Source organism: Macaca mulatta, chromosome 20 (assembly GCF_049350105.2).
Source record: "Macaca mulatta isolate MMU2019108-1 chromosome 20, T2T-MMU8v2.0, whole genome shotgun sequence".
In the NCBI taxonomy this organism is placed as follows: Eukaryota; Metazoa; Chordata; class Mammalia; order Primates; family Cercopithecidae; genus Macaca; species Macaca mulatta.
Genome location: NC_133425.1, coordinates 61682136 through 61701127, shown reverse-complemented (window position 1 = coordinate 61701127; position 18992 = coordinate 61682136). Strand labels below are relative to the sequence as shown.

Sequence of the window (18992 nt, the reverse complement as noted above, 5' to 3'; positions counted from 1 at the left end):
AATTGAATATGGAACTTTGAAGCCATCCTTTCAAAACATCATGCCCTATGCGTTTTACCTTATAAAACAAACACTTATGAACAAGGTGTTAACAGGCTGCTGGGTTCTGTAACTGAACCCAACAGGCTGTTGAGTTCTGTAATTGTGTGAATGGTATGCACATGGCTTACACTTTGTGAACTTCTTTCTATTCCATTGACTGTCTGCACCAACAATGTACTTAAATGATCCTGTTACTGCATTGCCAGGGTTTGGTCTAGGTTCTGTTGCTCACTACACAGAAAGCCAATCACTGAGACAGGTATTGCCAGGAAAGAATGCTTTTTATTTGGGTGATGCCAACCAGGAGAATGGGAGATAAGTCTCAAATCTGTCTCCCCAGCTGACTAAAATTAGAGGTTTATATAGCAGTGAAGAAATGTAACTAAATGAAGGAAAACAGGAATTAGGTTAGGGTCAGGAAGCAATCATATTGAATGAGGGGTCTGGTCCCTCTTTGTCCATATGTGGTGATCTGGTAAGTTTCAGTTCCTTGATACTATCTGGGATGCCTGAGGATCAGTTTCCTGAGAAAGGAACTCAGATAAGACAAATTCAAGTTTGAAGCTTTAAGAGCAGGAGGGTCAATTTCTATGTTTATCCTAAAATTGTAAACATTTGTTCTATGGGTAAGTTGGGCTGGTTTTAATCCCCTGGTTTTGGATATGTAGCTATTTGATATTTTTTATTATAAAATCCCTGCAAGGTCTATATTTGCTGTTAAGGCTTTGTTTGCATTTGATCATTTCCCTAAGAAAGATTTGCAGATGTGTTGTAGTGAAGTCTGAGTTTTTGGTGTTGTTAAGCCACCACCAGTGTGGGCATCTAACAGCCAGGCAGGTGAGTGTTCTGGAGACATAGTGAAGACATAGACAAATGTACCCAAAGGTTGAAGTCTCCAAACAGAGTTCTGGGGCCCAGACTCCCTAGGTACTGTGCTTAGTTCTTCTGTGGGAAGGACCTTTTTCTCTCATCGAGGTCTTTTGAGCTCCCTGGGCAGACCTCACACAATGGACAACTTGATGACTTCACTGTCATCTGCTATTTGCAATCCAGACCTGTGCATCCTGGGTCGTGGAGAACTTTGAGGCAGTTTTGGCACTGACTTTGTCATTTCACTAGGAGATGATTGGAAGTAAATTCATCTGGACACACTTCCCAACATTTGTTGACTTGAAGATTTTCCTTCATAGTAAGAAACTGTCTCAAAAAAAAAAAAAACCCCTTTATGAATTTTCAAATGACTTTAAAAAATGTTTTCACGTGATAAAGGCTAAAAATGTGACTTTTAAGCAACAAAAGGTATTACATCACATATTATTAAAACCTGAATTTTACAAACCTTTAAAATAAAATGATAAATAATATTCCTAATATAGAAACAGGCAAATTTTGACCTTTTGTCAGTTAAGAAATGACAAGTGATACTTCATGAAGTATGAAAAAGCATGATTTGCTGGCAAATAGATGAAAAATTGACATTTGCCATCATGTTTGGGTTTGGGATCAAATATAGGCTTAATATGACCCAAAATTTGACCATATATTACAGCTGTAGAAATAGGTACACATTGTTTTTACGCCCTGACATTTGAGATGCCTAAAATTTTGCTTAAAATTAAAACTGTTCTTTTAAGTAAATTTAACGTTTTGTTTCCAGATGACATGAGAGGGTTTCAGGCTGCTTTTGCAAGCCTGTCTTCACTAATAACATCCCACAGGCTGCAGCTGGTCTTTATTTTTAATAAATACAATGTCAATTGGACAGATAGTTCCTCTATTTTCTCTTTACAAAATGACTGTTGAAGTTATGGAGACATCTTGATGAGTTCCTTTAGCATTTTGTTCAGATGGATGCAATTTCTAATCCTGGTGGAGATGGTCTGGGGGTGAACTGGCATCACTTTTGTGTTCCTCATGTATCCCCACATCCTATGGGGAAAAACCTGATGTTTCAGACCCACTCACTCTGCTGAGCCCTTCACAGATTCTCTTGGCCAGCCGTGGAAGGCTCTCGAACCATTCCGCTTTAAAGGGAAAACATTTCCATTGATAATTGTGTTTATTGTCTTTTAAAGAATAAAATTGAAGCAGACAGTTTTATCACCATAATGACTGAAAACCCTAGGATGTGTTTGTGAGCCCTGGGGCATGGGGTTTTGAACCCCCGATTGAAAGTTGGTCATCTGGCCGGGCGCGGTGGCTCACACTTGTAATCCCAGCAGTTTGGGAGGTCAAGGTGGGCCGATCACGAGGTCAAGAGATCAAAACCATCTTGGCCAACATGGTGAAACCCCATCTCTACTAAAAGTACAAAAATTAGCTGGGCATGGGTGGCGCATGCCTGCAGTCCCAGCTACTTGGGAGGCTGAGGCAGGAGAATTGCTTAAACCTGGGAGGCGGAGGTTGCAGTGAGGTGAGATTGCACCACTGCACTCCAGCCTGGTGACAGAGCAAGACTCTCTCTCAAAAACAAAAACAAAAAAACAAAGAAAGAAAAAGAAAGTCATCAGGGCAAATGCTCCCTCCAGCCCTTTGCTGGGTACTTGCTGCTTCACTTTGGACTCAGTGCTTCACACAGGATGCCATGGTTGGAGGCCAGATTTCTTTCATGGCTCCCATTTAGAGCGTTTTCTGAAGGGAAGGCATCAGGAATTCGGGATTGGGCTTGGGGCCTGGGTATTAGGAACCCCTGTCGATTCCTTTAGCACAGCTTCTCCTCTCTCTGGGCCTCAGTTTCCTCATCTGCAAAACAAAAGCACTGAATTATATGATGCTGAATCATAGGCTAGGATTTAGATTCTTTCTTAAGCACAAAATCCCTTTTCTTCCTGTCCCATGGCAGAACAATTTTAGGCACCAATCTGTTCCCTTGGAAAAAATTCTCTGAAGGAAGCACTCTTATGGGAGCCACAAACTTTGCTTGGAGAAGGGTTGAGAGAGGCCAGAGCACCATCCTCACTCTCATTCTCCCTTATGAATAGTGAGCTACTCTTGGGTTGTGACTTTAGTGGCACCGAGAGCTCCAGAAAATTCCCTTTACCTTGTGTTGAAGCTGTTTTTTAAATGGGTATTCCTCTCATTCCATAGGGAGGAGAGAGTGCTGTGAACTAAATTGTGTTCATAGCAATTCAGTTCATATGTTGAAGCCCTCATCCCCAGTGTGATGGTATTTGGAGACAGGCCCTTTGGAGGTAATTAGGTCTAGATGAGGCCATGAGGGTGGGGTCTTCATGATAGGATTGTTGCCTTTCTAGGAAGAGGCACAAGAGAGTTTGCTTGTTCTTTTTCTCCATGTGATGACACAGAGAGAAGGTGGTCTATAACCCAGGAAGAGGCCCCCACTAGAAAGCAGACATACTGGCACCCTGATATTGGACTTCGAGCCTCCAGAACTGCGGGAAAGTAAATTTCTGTTGTTTAATCCATCCCATCTGTACTATTTGGTTATGACGGCCCAAGCAGGTGAAGACAGAGACAGAACTTTGAATTTTTTTTAGCAAGGATGGAGGAGGCAAAAATCAAAATAGAACTTAGCTTTTGAGACCTGCTTCCTTAGGAACTGGAGCTGGGCCAGCCCTCTGGGGTGAAGGATTCCTTAGTCCTGGAATCTTCCAGACCCAGGAAAACTGGCAACCTTCTCCATGGTTTCTTACCTGCAACTCCAGTTCTGTCTTCCAAATGGTGTGGCACTTGAACCCAGGAGCCCTGGGCCAGAGCCTGATGATTTGTGGGAAGTCCTGGAATTCTCTAATAGGAGAATTCCTAGGAGCCAGAGTGAGGTCCTCTGCCTGAGTTTTCAGCTGAGGAAACTGAGATCTAGAGAAGAGAACTCATCCAGGGCTGCACAGAGACTTAGAGGCAGAGCCTGGGATGGAACCGAAGTCGCCTGGGCCCCAGTTCAGGCCTTTTGCACAGCCTGGGTGATGGGCACTGGGTAGGAGGTCTCCCCCAGTCTGCTCACCTCCTTCCTCCATCACTTCATCATGAAGTGTTTTGGCCTTTGTGTCATATCAAGGTAAGTAATTAAATTCCCTTGGAGTGGGAGCTGCCAAGATTGAGACATAGATGTCAGAGGGTCTTTTAGCCCAACTTCCCCGATTTTGAAAACTCTGGGATCCTGGCTGATCTAGGGCCTTCTGCTACGAATGAAGGAGAGGTGAATTTTGCCTGGCAGAGAAGTGGTCCAGGGGAGCTCCCAGAGGAGATGGTGTTTGAGCTGGAATCAAAGGATGAGCCTGCATCAGTGCAGGGCATCAGGGGGCACAGAGGACAGCAGGGACGGGTGTGGGGGCAGCCTGGTGGGAATGGGCACTGGGAGTGGGGTAGGTGGGGCAGCAGGTACAGAAGGGTGGCTGTGCCAGGGTGGGGAAGGGCACTGCATCCCATAACAAAGACGGCGCTTTCCTTCCAGTCAACTAGCAACTACAGAAGAGTGGCTTAGAAAGATGAGTTCCCTCTGTGTCTGCCCCAAAGGAATGTCCCCGCTGGCATTTAGAAAGCAATGGGTTAATAGCTTGAGGGCTGCCTCCCCACCCTCACAAACTTCTTCACGACAGGTTGGGCCATAATTCTCTCTAATAAAATAGTATGAAGCTCAATTATGCTCCTGTTCCCATGTTCCTGGACTTCATTAAGCACAGAGGGATTAAAAACTTGTATAAATTAATCAATGTACCATAATCCTAAAAATTAGAAGATGAGTCCTTGAGGAAGTAATGTAATACGGGCTTTTTAATTAGTAGGGCCCTGGAGATTCATTGCTCTCCCCTGCAAGTCTCCTGTTTTTGAATTGTTTTATCCTTTGAAGAGGAAGGACCCGCAGACGGCAGGCCTATCGTAAGGAAGCGGTAAAAGCTGCGCCAATTCCCCAGGCTGATACCCTCCTTGGAGCCAGAGGAGAGTGACACAGCCGGCCTCCCTCTTCTCCTCCAACAAGAGATAACTCTGAAAAGAAAACTTAAAGAGAAGGATCCAGAGGGGAAATAAGCTACTTTTATTCTTCTTACTAGGCACGTGGCATTAAGAGCATAGATTTTGCAGTCAGGTAGATCTGGGTTTGAATTTTGGCGTGGCTGCTCCCTGGCTCTGTGAAGGCAGACAGGTCATCTAGCCTCTTACAGTCTCTATTTCCTCATCTGTTCTAGGTCTTTGTGAGAACTGTCTCCTGATATCAAATGAGAATGCCCTACAGACCCAGAAGGCTTCCCCAGCAACCTCCTCTTTCCCCCTTTCCAATATGGGATGAATGGGCTGCCGTGGACAAGTCTACTTGGGCTCACTGCCACATTCCTGCCTGCCTGGGCTTGGCAGCCTATTCCTTTCTTGACCCTTCCCTCTTCTTAGCTTATCCCCTCACTCCCAACAGCCTTGAGCTGTGCCCAGTCTTTCCATTCCGAAGAAACTGACATAGGATTTTTCTTCTTAGTCTCTTTGCAAGCTGGGATTCCTGGCTGGTGATGACCCACCCAGGCCTCGCTTGGTCACGCTGGCGTGGCTCACGTGTGTTATAGCTTGTACCCATGTTTGGCAGTTCCCGAGGTCTTGCACTGCACCCAAGAAGAATGAGGATACACCAGGCATTGAAGGATGAGGGGGTTGGAGAAGAATTTTATTGAGCTATGAAAACGACTTTCAGCAGAGAGGGGACGCAGGATTGGTCCCCCTACCCCAAGGTGGAAAAGTTCCCCATGTGGTTGGGTCCAGGGCCTTTATGGACTCAGAATGGGGAGTGCGTGCTGATTGGTTTGTGAGTATGCAAAAAAGGTTAAAGCGAAGACACCACTCAAAGGCTGGCATAGCAGTAGTGTAGAAGACACAGTTAGGAAAGAGTCGGTATATGTAAAACAGGTGAAGGGTGGGGACCAATCTGAGGAAAATGTGCCAAACAGGAAGACAAGTCCTCAATCCAGTCGGAGGATTTAACTTGTAGCTTGGCTTTCAGGTTTTAAACTGTCTTCGGCTTGGAGGTGGGGCTTTACTCGGGACCCACCCCTATCTGCCTAGGCATTTGGCTGTCTCCTGAGGCTCTCAAAACCAAATATAGCTTTTCTTGACCCCACTCCCTCTTCTTCTAGCTGCAACCTGTTGCCTCTCGCTGCCTTTGCATCTTGCACTGGCCTCACCTGCCCACCCCTCAGTCCACTAGAAGTTGGCTGTTATCCTTAAGGTGACACGAGCATTTTCCTTATTAAGATCTCCAGTGAGTCTTTATCTCCCTTGACCTCCTGGCGCCAATGGACTCAGATGAGCCTTCCCTCCTGCTCAGAATCCCTTCTGGCTTCTTCCTGGCTCTTTGGACACTCCTCAGACTCATTATTATTTTTCACTTTTTTTTTTTTTTTTTTTTTTTTTTTTTTTTTTTTTTAGACAGAGTCTAGCTCTGTCGCTCAGGCTGGAGTGCAATGGTGAAATTTCAACTCACTGCAACCTCCGCCTCCTGGGTTCAAGCGATTCCCCTGCCTCAGCCTCCTGAGTAGCTGGGATTAAAGGCATGCGCCACCATGCCCGGCTAATTTTGTAGTTTTAGTAGAGACGGGGTTTCTCCATATTGGTCAGGCTGGTCTTCAACTCCCGACCTCAGGTGATTCGCCCACCTCGGCCTCCCAAAGTGCTGGGATTACAAGTGTGAGACACCGCCCCGGCTTTTTTCACCTTGTTATCCCACCAATGTTGGTGTTTCTCCGGTTCATTGTCCACACTGCCCACAGGGGGCGCTCATCTGCTCCATGTCAGCTCCACCACCTGTGCGACTGACTCCCACAGTCCTTTCTGGTTCTGCTTTGCTCTGCTCCAGACTCCAAAACCCAAAGGCTCATTGACCAGTCTGCTTTGATGCCTTGCTAGCCATCAGGCTCAGGATGTCCATGAGAAAGCCCAACTTCTTCCCCTCCCAAGGGTGTTTCTTCTTCTTCTTTCTTCCTTCTCCTTCTCCTTCTCCTTCTCCTTCTGCTTCTCCTTCTCCTTCTCCTCCTCCTCCTCCTTCTTCTTCTTCTTTTTTTTTTTTTTTTTTTTTTGACGGAGTCTTGCTCTGTCACCAGGCTGGATTGCAGTGGCATGATCTTTGCTCACTGCAACCTTTGCCTCCCAGGTTCAAGCAATTCTCCAGCCTCAGCCTCCTGAGTAGCTGGGACTACAGGCGCCCGCCACCATGCCCAGCTAAGTTTTGTATTTTTAGTAGAGACGGGGTTTCATCATGTTGGCCAGGATGGTCTTGATCTCTTGACCTTGTCATCCGCCCGCTTCAGACTCTCAAAGTGCTGGGATTACAGGTGTGAACCACCATGCCCGGCCTGGGTGTTTCTTCTTTAGAGCCTCAATCTAGATGATGGAGCCATCACTCAATGATGTAGTATCCTCCCTCTCCTCCACAAGGGCAAGGGCTGGGTGTCTTTGTCCTACTATATCTCCCAGGTCTAACACAGATGCAGAGCAAGGCAGACTCTTGGCAAGCATTTAATGGATGGGTGGATGGCTCCATTTACTTCCTTTCCACGAGGGTTTGCTGGCTTGGTTAATGAAGGAGAGCATACTTACTTGGAGTCCATTTTGCCTAATGGTTTCTCCCAGGATTGAGGTGACACTGACCCTGATCCAGGTAATAACCCCTCAGGACCTCTGTTTGGGAAAGACGCCACATTCCACTGCTTGTTCTGTAGTATCTGATTTAACAAAAGGCCTCTAGACCAGAAATCAAAAAGGCCTGTGGGGCCCACCCCTCCCAGTCCACGAGGAAAAGGAGACTGCGGTCTGCACTGTGGAGCTGTGAAATCCAAGCTGTGCTGTCTGATATTATGACCCAGGTTGGGGCACAGACAGGTTTATTTGGTGACCAAGGGCGCAGCCAGTTCCGTTTTTCATCCACCTTGGCCCCACTCCTCTGTCTGATCAGTCCCTCCTGGAGACTGCTTTCCAGAAAGTAATCAGCAGCACATTCACTCACACCTGCAGCAAGGCAACTCCACTCCCGTTTCTTTGCTGCCGTCTATTTTTACACTGACTTGTTTACCTCATGTGTTTTGGAAAACACAGACACATACACATACAACAGTAGTGCTGCCAAAATTCACACCTCCTCTCCCTCATAGGATTTTCCCTTGAAGGCTGGTGCTCTTGGAGAGCCAGCGGCTGCCTCTGGATTGGGCTGAAGGCTGAGTGAGGAGCCAGGGCATGGTGTTCTTTGCTGATATGTTTCAACATTAGGTATCAAGACAGTGAAATAGGGGGACCCAGCTTGCTCTGGCATCTCGTTGTTGGTAGACTTCCTTCTTCAGTTCATCTGTCTCCTGGGGGAGTCTTGTCCATAGGTGCCTGAGCTAGAGAAGCAGACCTGGCCTCAAAGACTTGGGGCTCCTTAAACCCATTGTTGCTTCCCTTCACCAAGCTCTGGTAGCAGCATGGCCTGAGGCCTGTCACGGCTTTTGACCAGGCATGGAAGATGGAATGGGGCACTGGATCAGGAGTTAGTAATAGTCAAATCTTATCTCTGCAAACGAACTGTGCTTGCCCTTGTTTCCCTAACAGCTCTTACTACTGTGAGGGTCTTTCTTCCACTGAGACATGTTCGATCCTCCTTAACTTTCTAGGTGGCCCTAGTTCTGCCTTGGGGGGCTTCAAGGACAAGGGATCAGGGACCCTTCCCATTTTTTCCCCAAACCAGAATTGGCTCTGTGAATTGTGAAAGCAAGTTCCTGGAATGTAGAGGGCTGGAACTCAGGGAACAGCCTAGAAACATGCAGGGGTCGGGGGAATTCAAAAGTAGTATTAAAGTACTGACTTCATATAGACACCACTGTACACATATGTTTGCATACCTACACACACATGCACACAAACACAGTATTAGAAATGTCTCCCAGTTTGCAAGTCCTCTGCACCTTGGGAGAGCCGAGCCATTATTGCCAAGCCCTGGTGTTTCACACACAAATAACCATGTGACCATAAAACAGTCTGCAGAGCATAAAACAGCCTGCAGAGCCCAGTACTGGGTTTGCAACAGTCTGCAGAGATGGCCTGATGGCCCAGCCTTCAACACTTAAAAAAAAAAGTAAAAGTGGAAATTCACGTATAAAAAGCCCTAATGCCCAAGAGCCAGAAGAGTCATAATGGCTCGTTGTTTTACTTTGAAAATCTTAAATGATTTCCAACTATTTTTAAGGTAATGGAAACCAGTTTTGAAACAAAATCCCCTGCAGACACGCTCAAAAATGCAGAAAAGTGAATGGAATGGGTCCAAGGTTGAGATGAGGGTTCTCAGCTCTGCCTTCCTTCAGCTTGTCTGGTGGAGTGGGGGGCAGGGGGGCGGTATTTTAGGGACTCTCTGGAGCACAGTTGGAAAACCATTGACCTAAGAGAATGAAGCCAGTCCACTTTCCCTAGGGGTCCACCCCAAGGTCCTGAATCCTGAGCCATATGACTTCAGTATCACAGAAGCTGATGAAGAAGTGACATTTAGCTCTGTTTCTGATGAAAGAGAAGACCTGGACCCACATCCCTGAGTGGACCTCAGATGCTGAGAGAGCACTGGCCTGCTGATACTCACCCAGACAGAAACATGGAGAGCCCCACCCAGCCTCTGCTCAAGGGTGGGGTTCTGACACCAGAGCCATTTCAGGACCCAGTGCCCTACCTCCCCTTCCTTTGTTCCCAGGGCAGGCACTGAACTGCTTCCTTGATATGGAGAAGCCACCATCTCCTGTAGTCATTGCCTGAATCCTAAATTGTCTGAGAAACTTCACAGCCAGGTTTATGAGGACTTCTGGAATTTTGGTATTTGCCTTATTTTCTGATGCTGATCAAATAGAACCATTGTGGATCTTCCACTTGTGCCTGAGCCTTTTATAGGTAGGCAATGTCTTTCTGGAGCACTTCAGTTAGACACAGAAGAAAGAGGTTGGTGGGGGCGGGCATTGCGTAATGTTAGGAGAAAGGTTGGCCTCAGGATGTTTGCATCAGTGTGAGAGATCTATTGTAGATGTCTCGATAAAGTTTATCCAAGGAAACCCTCCACTCATTGCAATATTTCATAGTCCTGGCCCTGTTTTGGCCCTGCCCATCACCAGGGCAATCCAGGGTGCTTGCAGAATGGAAACTGTTCGTCACCATGACTGACCCATAATTTTCTGATCCAGGCCTCCTCCTATTTCTTTATGGTAGCAAGTTGGCATTTCAGGGACCCCTTGAAAGCATCCAGGCTTTACCCAAAATCTTAGCGAAGGTTTTTTGTTTTGTTTTGTTTTGTTTTTTGGTGGGGGATGGAATTTCTCCATATCCAGCTTCAACAAACCAGAAATATACTCAAATTATGTAGACCCTACATGCCAACTTAGGGAACATCCCAACTAATGCAGCACAGGAGTGCTGGTCAGGCCTTGCTTCTTAATACAACAGGAAGTGCATTTTGACCGAGAGGTGAGGCCTTCCCTTTTGGGAGAGGGAGGATGGAGAAGAGTTCATTATAGCCACTTTAACTCCGGAGTTATTCATTCAGAGAGCTCTGAGCAGCTTACCCTGGCCCAGTAAAAGGCAACCTTCACAGATATCTGGGGATATCAAGCAGTGGGGACTTTGAGTTCATGAGTGGGCACTATGTGACCCAAGGTGCCAAGAACCAACAGAAGAAAACCAGGCCACCAGCTGGGAACACCAGCACTGATGTGAAGGCCACAAGGACACACTCCCTTCTCCCATGGCTCTTGCTGAACCCTGAAACTTGTTGAGGATGTGGGTTGCTATGGTGATGGGAGGGGAACTAGCCTGGGTGAAAGTTGCAGTGGAGACAGAGACTTTTGACATCATGCAAGTTGTCCCAGTTTCCTCCTTAGAGCCGGGCTTCAGGCAGACCACTGCTTATTACTGTTTGGCAGGTGGGCAGCATGGGCCTAGGAAAAGTTTCCAAGCTGCTGAAAGCCACAGGTATCTTTATTTCACTACCTTGGTGGCCTTAGGGACTACATATGCTGGTGGGGTGTCCCTGCTATGATAATGTTGGGCTTGGGCCTCAAACTCTTGGAGGTGGGACCTGTGTGTGCATAGAAGGTTTATTTTGCTGAACACAGAGGCAGCTGTGCGTGGCCTGCTTGCTGTCCCAGGAGCCTCATGCTGCTGCCTATTTGCTTTCTAAGGGACAAGAGGGGCTTTCTCCAAGGGCTTGCACTTCTCTCCTTCGACAGGGCAATCTTCTGCCCACACTATGTAGACCTCTGCCTTTACCAGTGCCTCTCCTCTTGGGAGGCAGGCATTAGGGGAGCCTTGGACATCTCCTAGATGCTGAAGAGTCACGTCAGCAGTGATGAGGATACTCAGTCCCACTGAAATACTGATCAGGAGGTGAAAGGTGCAGGAGTCATCTCCCTTCTTATCCACAAGCTCATGTGCTCTTTTAAATTGTAGGCATTCATTATTTGGATGTATCTATACATTTTCCTTCCTCCCTCTCTCCTTCCTCCTCCCCCTCTCCTCCTCTCCCCTCCCTCCCCCTTCCTGCCTCCCCTCCCCTCCCCTTCCTCTCTTCTTCTTCTTTCTTCTCTTCCTCTTTCTTTTCTTCCTTCCTCTCTCTCTCTTTCTTCCTTTCTCTTTCTTTCTTCCCTCTTTCCCTCCCTTCCTTCCTACTTCTCTTTCCCCTCCAAGAAATATTTGTTGAGGACCTACTAAGGGTAAGGCTTTTTCTCAAGTCCCCAGCATGCTGTGATGAGTAAGTTTTGTACTCTGTTTGGAAGGAGTCTACAGTCTAGAGTGGAGGACTCTAATTGCATGATGATAACCCACTTTGACTTCTGCAGAGGAATTCACATTCTGCATGTGGCATGTGAGTGGAGAGGAAGGGACAGATAACTGGTCCTGGGGGAGTTAGGAGGGCCTCTGGGAGGAGCTGACCCTGGAGCTGCACCTTGAAGGAAGAGATTTCCAAGTAGAGATGTGGGGTAGGGGAGAAGATGCCTGGCAGAAGGCTTAGCATGTGCACAGAGGAGACACTGGATGAGTCCTGACTGCTTTTCTGCCGTAGTCATCAGGGCTGACTGTGATGACAGACTTGGAGCCTCCCTGCTAGCCTCCTTTTCCTCCTCTGAGGATTTCCCTGTAATGGAGCCACTGTAACCTGCCCTCTGCCATGGGTCCCTTACCTTTCAGGCCTGATGAGTTGTCCGTCTCCCTCATCTCTTGTATAGGGCTTGTCTTCAGGGTCTGGAGTGAAAGTGGTTCCTGGAGCTTGTAAGGGCACAATGCCAGTGAGGTAAACTTTCTCAAACAAAGATCCCATGGCTGGAATACAGCATTCCCAAGTAGGTAGAATGTTAAAAAGAACTTGGGGGAGGTAGAAAACTTCCAGATTTTTCTCTAAGTTATTTTTACCTCTCTAGGAGCTGATATCATCTTAGGGTGGGTGGGGATCTTCCAGGCTAATCTTTTTTAAATTATTACTTTTTGAGACAGAGTCTCACTCTGCCACCCAGGCTGGAAAGCAGTGGCACGATCTTGGCTCACTGCAACCTCTGCCTCCCAGGTTCAAGCGATTCTCCTGTCTCAGCTTCCCAAGTAGCTGGGATTACAGGTGTGCACCACCACGCATGGGTAATTTTTGTATTAGTAGAGATGAGGTTTCGCCATGTTGGCCAGGCTGGTCTCTAACTCCTGACCTCAAGCAATCCGCCTCCCTTGGCCTCCCAAAATGCTGAGATTACAGGCTTAGAGGCACCTTAAGATAGCTGTCTCAGGCCTTGGAGACGTGAGCCCAGCAGCTGAGATTTAGATGAGGTTAAGGTTAAGGCTGAGGCTAATAGGCAAGGCAGGCCTGTTGAACTTTACATGTGGGTTGAATCCAGAATTCAGGATTCTTGAGGTTTGTGGCAGGCGCCAAAGAGTCTGGCTGTGGCCTGCTTGGAACGTCAGAGGATGTGATAAGAACTGGCAGAATCAAGGGCAAGGTTGTCTCCCTTGATAAGATTTCTGACAATTTCCCTCCACTCCTCTCAGCCTTCTCTCCAGAAGAGGGCAGTCACAGGGTTGGGTTGGGAGGCAGATGGACTTCGTGGGAAGGGACTGGGGAAGTTGTAATGTTGGTGTTCCTAATGTTTCTGAAAATGTCTTTCTTGGGGTGAGGTTTGAATCAGGACCTGACTCCTGAGGTGTGGGCCACACTACTTAGTGTTATTGCCCTTTTCTGAATCCATATCTTCCCTGGATGTTAAGCCCTGGCAGGAGTGGGGCTGAACAGGGCCTGGGGCCTGGCTACCTATCCCTCTGACTGCCCATATGATAGGATGCCCCGCCTAGGCTGATGCTGGCACCAAACTTCCTTCCCATTGTTGCCTCCTGCTTCTGCCCCATGAGCCCTCACACCCTCTGCTCTAGGAACATGCCTTTCCGGGGTGCCCTGTGCCATCCTGTGTACAAGCTCCTTCTTCTGCTAAGGGTGCCCTTCCACCTCGTGGTCTGCCATGTGATTTCAGGGATCCACATGCTCCAGCTTGGATGCTGTTTCCATGAGAAACCTTTCCCCTCTCCTCGGCTCCCCTTCATCAACCCTTTTGATAGAGACAGGAGACAGGAAAATACCAAGAAGAAGAGGACGGTTCCCAGGCAAAGACCCCACCCTCAAGCTTGGAAATCTACGGCTCTAAATGAGAACAGGCATTCCTGTTATTGTGCCCAAAAAGTTGCCTTTGGCCTGCCACACCCCTGATCCTGTATCCATATAAACCCCAAAGCCCAGACTCCAGAAGGAGATGAGCAAACAAAAGGCAGAATGGCGTGGCAGAGGAGAGAAGAAAATGAGAATCTGAACACCGAGAGGAGTTTGGCTGGGGATGATCAGAGAGGAGCTTGGCCACTGGATGTCCAAACTCCAGGGGAAGATCATCTTCCCACTCCATCCCCCTTCCAGCTCCCCATTCATCCACTGAGAGCTACCTTCACCACTCAATAAATCCCAGCATTCATCCTTCAAGTCCGTGTGTGACCTGATTCTTCCTGGATGCTGGACAAGGACCCAGAGACCAAGGGGGGCACGGAATGGGTTAACACTTAAGCCATCTGTGGATGGCAAAGCTAAAAAAGCACACTACAATATGCCCACTTGGGCTTCAGGAGTCACAGACACCCAACCCTAGACACTACTGTGGGGCCGGAGCCCAAAGTGCTCATCCCAGCTCCCGCATCTGCCAGTCTGCACGCTCCCCATTCCATCAGGGGTTTGAGCTCACAGTGGCTGAACAGAGAGCCACACCCTCGTTGCACATCCTGCGAGGGGGGAGCCTGGGAACTCTCCTGTTTCACAATCATGAAGGGTTCTTATCTGTTCAACTGCTGGACCTTGGGCTCCAGGAAGGCAGCATTAACGTCCGTCCCCTCATCCAGCCTGTGCAGACATGATGACCCAGTGAGTGGCTGGGCAGAGAATCACCGGCTGGGCTGCAGGCCAGGCTGAAGCCTGTTCTTACTATGCATGTTTTGGGATGAACCATATTATATCCAGAGATGTGGTAGGACCTATACTGTGTAATTCCAGAAACACTTCATTCATCAAACATAAATGCTAGCACTCAGCCCAAGGGCAGGCATAGAGACCCACACAGGGAGGCAGGAGACCCCCGAGGTTAACACCTAGACTTTGGAGTCAAGACAGGTCTGGCTTCGAATTCCTGCTCTTAAAGGCCATGGGCTTTGGGGCAGGTCACTGTACCTTCCTGAGCCTGTTTCATTATCAGTAAAATGGGGATAATAATATCTGTTTTACTGGGAAGCTGTGAGGCTTGAATCAGATATGGTAAAGTGCTTAGCACAGCACCTGGTATGCAATGGAAGCCCACTAAATGGTAGCCATTATTATTAATAATAAATGTAGGCTGAGGGAACGCAGAGATGAATGAATGTGCATAATTAATGCTTACTCCTCCCATCCTGGCTCAAATAAAATATACAAAGGGTTTAAGGAACTCCATTAGCCAACCTAACTTTCTTTCATAGCAAGAAATCTCACAGCCATGACCAGGGCTCCTGTGTGACCTGGGCATGCAGACGGATTAATGACACCCCACTCTGCTTCTGGGCACTCCTTACTGTGCCCACAAACTCCTTCTCTGCTGGCTGTGTTTTCCCCATGGAAAAGGGAGGTGCACCTGTGTTAGTGATGTGTGGAGAGGCATTTTCCTCGCGGTTGCCTGGACGACTTTGTCTTAACACCTGCAAACAGCCTTCTTTTTTCCTCCTCTCCAAATCAAAGTGAGCCTTTGATTTCCTTGCGGGGAGGACAGGAGAGAGCTGAGCAATTAGACATCAGCTGGCCCCTCTTGGAGGCTGGAGCTGTTTTTAGCTTTGCCTCTCAGGCAGGCAAATCTGGCCCTGGGGTCTGGGCCCAGCCCAGTAAATTAATCCAGCAGAAGATCGTCAAGGCGCAGCGGCTCGGGGAGACGGGAGGACGCGCTCCCTCTGCATGGTTGAGTCGAGGTCCTATCCTACGTTCGCTCTCATTCTGCTATAAATGACAGGGTTTTCCCCACCAACGCGCATTGCCTTTGTCCAAATACTCTTTGTCAAATGACCCAGTGTAATCAAAACCGGTAAACTCCCTTTCCATATAGTTGTAGTGGAAAAAAAACCCCAAACTTTTCTAATCTGAAATTGCATGCCTTTGTGAGAATTAAGAAAATGTGGACAATGCAGGGTTTTGGCGCAGTACAGGAATCCTGAAACTCCCAGGATGAGAGAAAAGCTTTCTCAAGTGGTGTGGGCAAGTTGGGGCTGCTCCAGGGGGGCCTGGGACGGGCAGGAGATGGGGTGGTTTGGGTGCAGCGGTAAGTGTTGCTTTTTAAGCAAGAGGGTCTGTTTCTGGAGGCGATTGGGCTCCAGGCTGATACAATCTGTTGGCAAAAATAACTCTGGATTTGGATCTAAGGAAGACTATAAAAGAGAAGCTCAGAGACTTGTTTTCCAGCCTTGTGGGAGTCAGGGTGTTTTAAATGAAGGGCAGATGTAGCCCGAGGCCAAAATCTGCCTCCCCCAGTCCTGCTGTAACCTTATTAAAGAATAAAAATAAAGGCAGGACTTTTATGGTAAGAAAGAAAAGGCATGGCAAGGCTGCTTTCCCCAGCTGAGAGAGGGGTTCTCGGGACACACAGGGAGGCGCTGGGATCATGTCTGTCTGCAAGAGCCGTCAGGGAGAGGAGGAGGGTGGTTGGGCCCTGGGCAGGTGCGGGGAACCTGATCTGACAGTCAAGGCCTGGGCTGGATTGAGGCAGGAGGGGGGCTCTCAGCTAGTGTGGCATCATTGGTCAGGTCAGCCTCCTAAATCTGCCTTTGCCAGGCCAGTTCTCCCTGTTACAACTCTCGCTGGCCACACACAAAGCACATGGCGCTTTGTGGCTGCGTGTGAAAAGGGACAAAAGGGGGAGCCTCAGCTTTCTAATGTGTTACAGCATCTGGCACTTGGGAGGGGCTCAGATCGTTAATGCTGGTGACCCCAAGGAAGAGTCCATGCTCTTTGCAGTGGAGCTCCTTGCCTAGAGGCATTCTCAGGAGTGGAGGCTTACTACGCTCGTGATTTGGGACAGTAGAAGTACCTACAACTGAGTTGGAACCTCACCTACACTTGTGACCAGCTCACCTCTCCTCTTGGCACCTTGAGTCCTCATTTGGGTAATGCCCTCCTTCCCCATGCCCCCTTTAAAGAGCTGTGAGGGGAGATAAGATAACACAAGCCAAGGGCCAGGACCTTAGCCTGAAATGCAGGTATCAAAATGTCCCCTCAGCTGAAGGCGAGGGGCACACAAACCCTGAGGCACAGATGCAAATGAGGAAGGACCTGATTCCTATTTCTGGAAGGACCCAGCTCCTTGGACAGTGAGTGTGGTAAGAGCTTGACCAGGCATTAGGACCAGGCTTGGAGATAGGGGTCAGTGATGGCCTCTTGTACTACTTAGGAGCTGCAGTCTGGTCAGGGAAACTGAGGCAGGGCCCCAGGTGTAAACATGGCATCACAAGTGGGCTGGCACAGGGAAGGCTGCTGCTTGGTGGACCCAGAGTCAGCTTAGGGCTGCCGAGGTGGGCTCTGACCACAAAAGGGTGGGGTCAAGTTGGGGGTATGGGAACCAGGAGGGAGGGGCTAGAGAGGTCTTCATTCAGGTACAGGGAGTGGATGATGGGGGAAGCTTTTCATCCTCCCTGGATTTAATTCTTCAAACATTCTCCTTCTCCCTCCCACACTGGTCCTGTGGCTACAGTCTTTCCGGCTGCAATCTGTTTCCCAGAAGGCAGCAGAGTGGTCTGTGTAAATCACCAATCTGACCCTGCCGGTCTGTCTCCCTCTGATTCCTCTCATGGCTCCCAAATACTTCTAGGAGAGAGTCCAGACTCCTTTATGCATTAGGCAAAGCCTTCTGGAATCTCTAACATGCTTTCTCTTCTCTCACCTCCTCCATCCTCGGGTCTAGCTTGAAGTTCCCTGAAGGGATCATTCACTGCTCTGTGTATCTGCCTATTGTCAGAGCCACTGTTAACACCCCACCTGATTCTCAGGGTCTACCCCAGGCACCTATGTCTTTGATAGACAATTCCTGTATCTCAAATGGTTTCAAGCCTCAAAGAACCAGCACCTCTGTGCCTGAGGACTTTCTCTGGTCTCAGGAGGATGCTGTGTCCAGGTGGAGGTGGGAGATGTCTCAGGAGCCACCCTCAACCAATGAGGAAGAGAAATTGGAGAATAAATATCTGGCTTCTGAGAGCCTCAATGGGAGAATTCTGAGGTATGTTATATACAGTTTTTCAGAGAGCCCCAATGGGGATTGTGTCCAGAACACAATCCAGGACCCCCTATATTGACCCACTCATTCATGCATTCATTCCTTTCTTCTCTTCCTCGTCTTGTTTCCTTAGTCCCTTGTCAGCTTCCTGGAATCGTTTGCCAAATATTCACTCACACCCAACTTCCTACCTCGGAGTCCCAAACCGGGGCACATATGCTGTTCCTTCTGCCTGGAATGCCAGCTTCTCCCAGTGTGCAAATTACTAGCTCAGTCATTCCTGGATAGTCGCCCTTTTCTGTGCTCCTAAGGCAGCTGGCTCTGTGTTCTGGCCAACTTGCTTGTTGGCATAACCTGTCGACGTGTCTGTGTGGCCCATGAGGGCGTGGGGTCCTCTTCACCCCAGGGACCTTGCATTCATGTCTTATATAGCTCTTGGCTGGCAAAATGCCTGGTGCACAGTAGTGATTCAACAGATAGGCATTCAGGATCCCACATGATGAGCCTTGCAAGTGTTAGCTCTCTGGGGTTGGAAACAGCAGCAGATAGCATTTTCTGTGTTTCACGGATGCTTCCTCCTTCAGCCAAAATATTTAAAAGATTTTTTTTTCATACCTTGTATTTGTGCAATGTGAGGTCTTCTCAAAACACTTTTATGTGAGGCTGGGTCTCACCTAAACTCTGCAACGAGCAGACAGCATTGCCCCATTTTACAGATAAGGCCATTGAGGCATAGAGGCTAGTTGGCCAGTCTAAGATAATAACCCAAAGGTGGAGACTGAAGTCCAGAGAGGTTAGGTAAATGGCCCAGAGGCACACAGTATTACCTAGTAATCTATGTTCAATGTGCAAAGAAGCCAATACTGTGGTACCAGCTTTTGAGAAAACAAAAGCCTTATTGTAAGTCGACTGTCAAGGAGACAGGAGGAAAAGCTCAAATTTGTCTCCTTAAGCTGGAGGCTGTGGCAGGTTTTACAGGCACAGGGCAATGAGGCGTAATCTGATTGGATCTTACAATGAGGTGATGCCAGGAGGGATGGTCTGACTGAATCCCGCTAAGCACCACGGCTCGATCTGATTGGATCCCTGATCTTGCCATGTGATGTCCACTTCTTAATTTAGTCGCCGCTCCTTGGTCTGAGCACTTAGGTTCCACCTGTGGCTGCACACTCGGTTCTTCTGGGCATGCTCAGAAGTTGAAAGTTACGTGACCTTCAA

General features: G+C 48.2%; 1 long non-coding RNA gene across 1 annotated transcript; it reads right to left on the bottom strand.

Moving 5' to 3' along the window:
• Positions 1–304: 304 nt before the first annotated feature.
• LOC144338020 (uncharacterized) lies at positions 305–18178 on the bottom strand. Its single transcript, XR_013411738.1, has 2 exons — positions 17966–18178; positions 305–2784 (listed from the first exon to the last, which is right to left on the bottom strand). It is a non-coding gene; the product is annotated as an uncharacterized LOC144338020 (long non-coding RNA).
• Between the last annotated feature and the right edge of the window lie 814 nt (positions 18179–18992).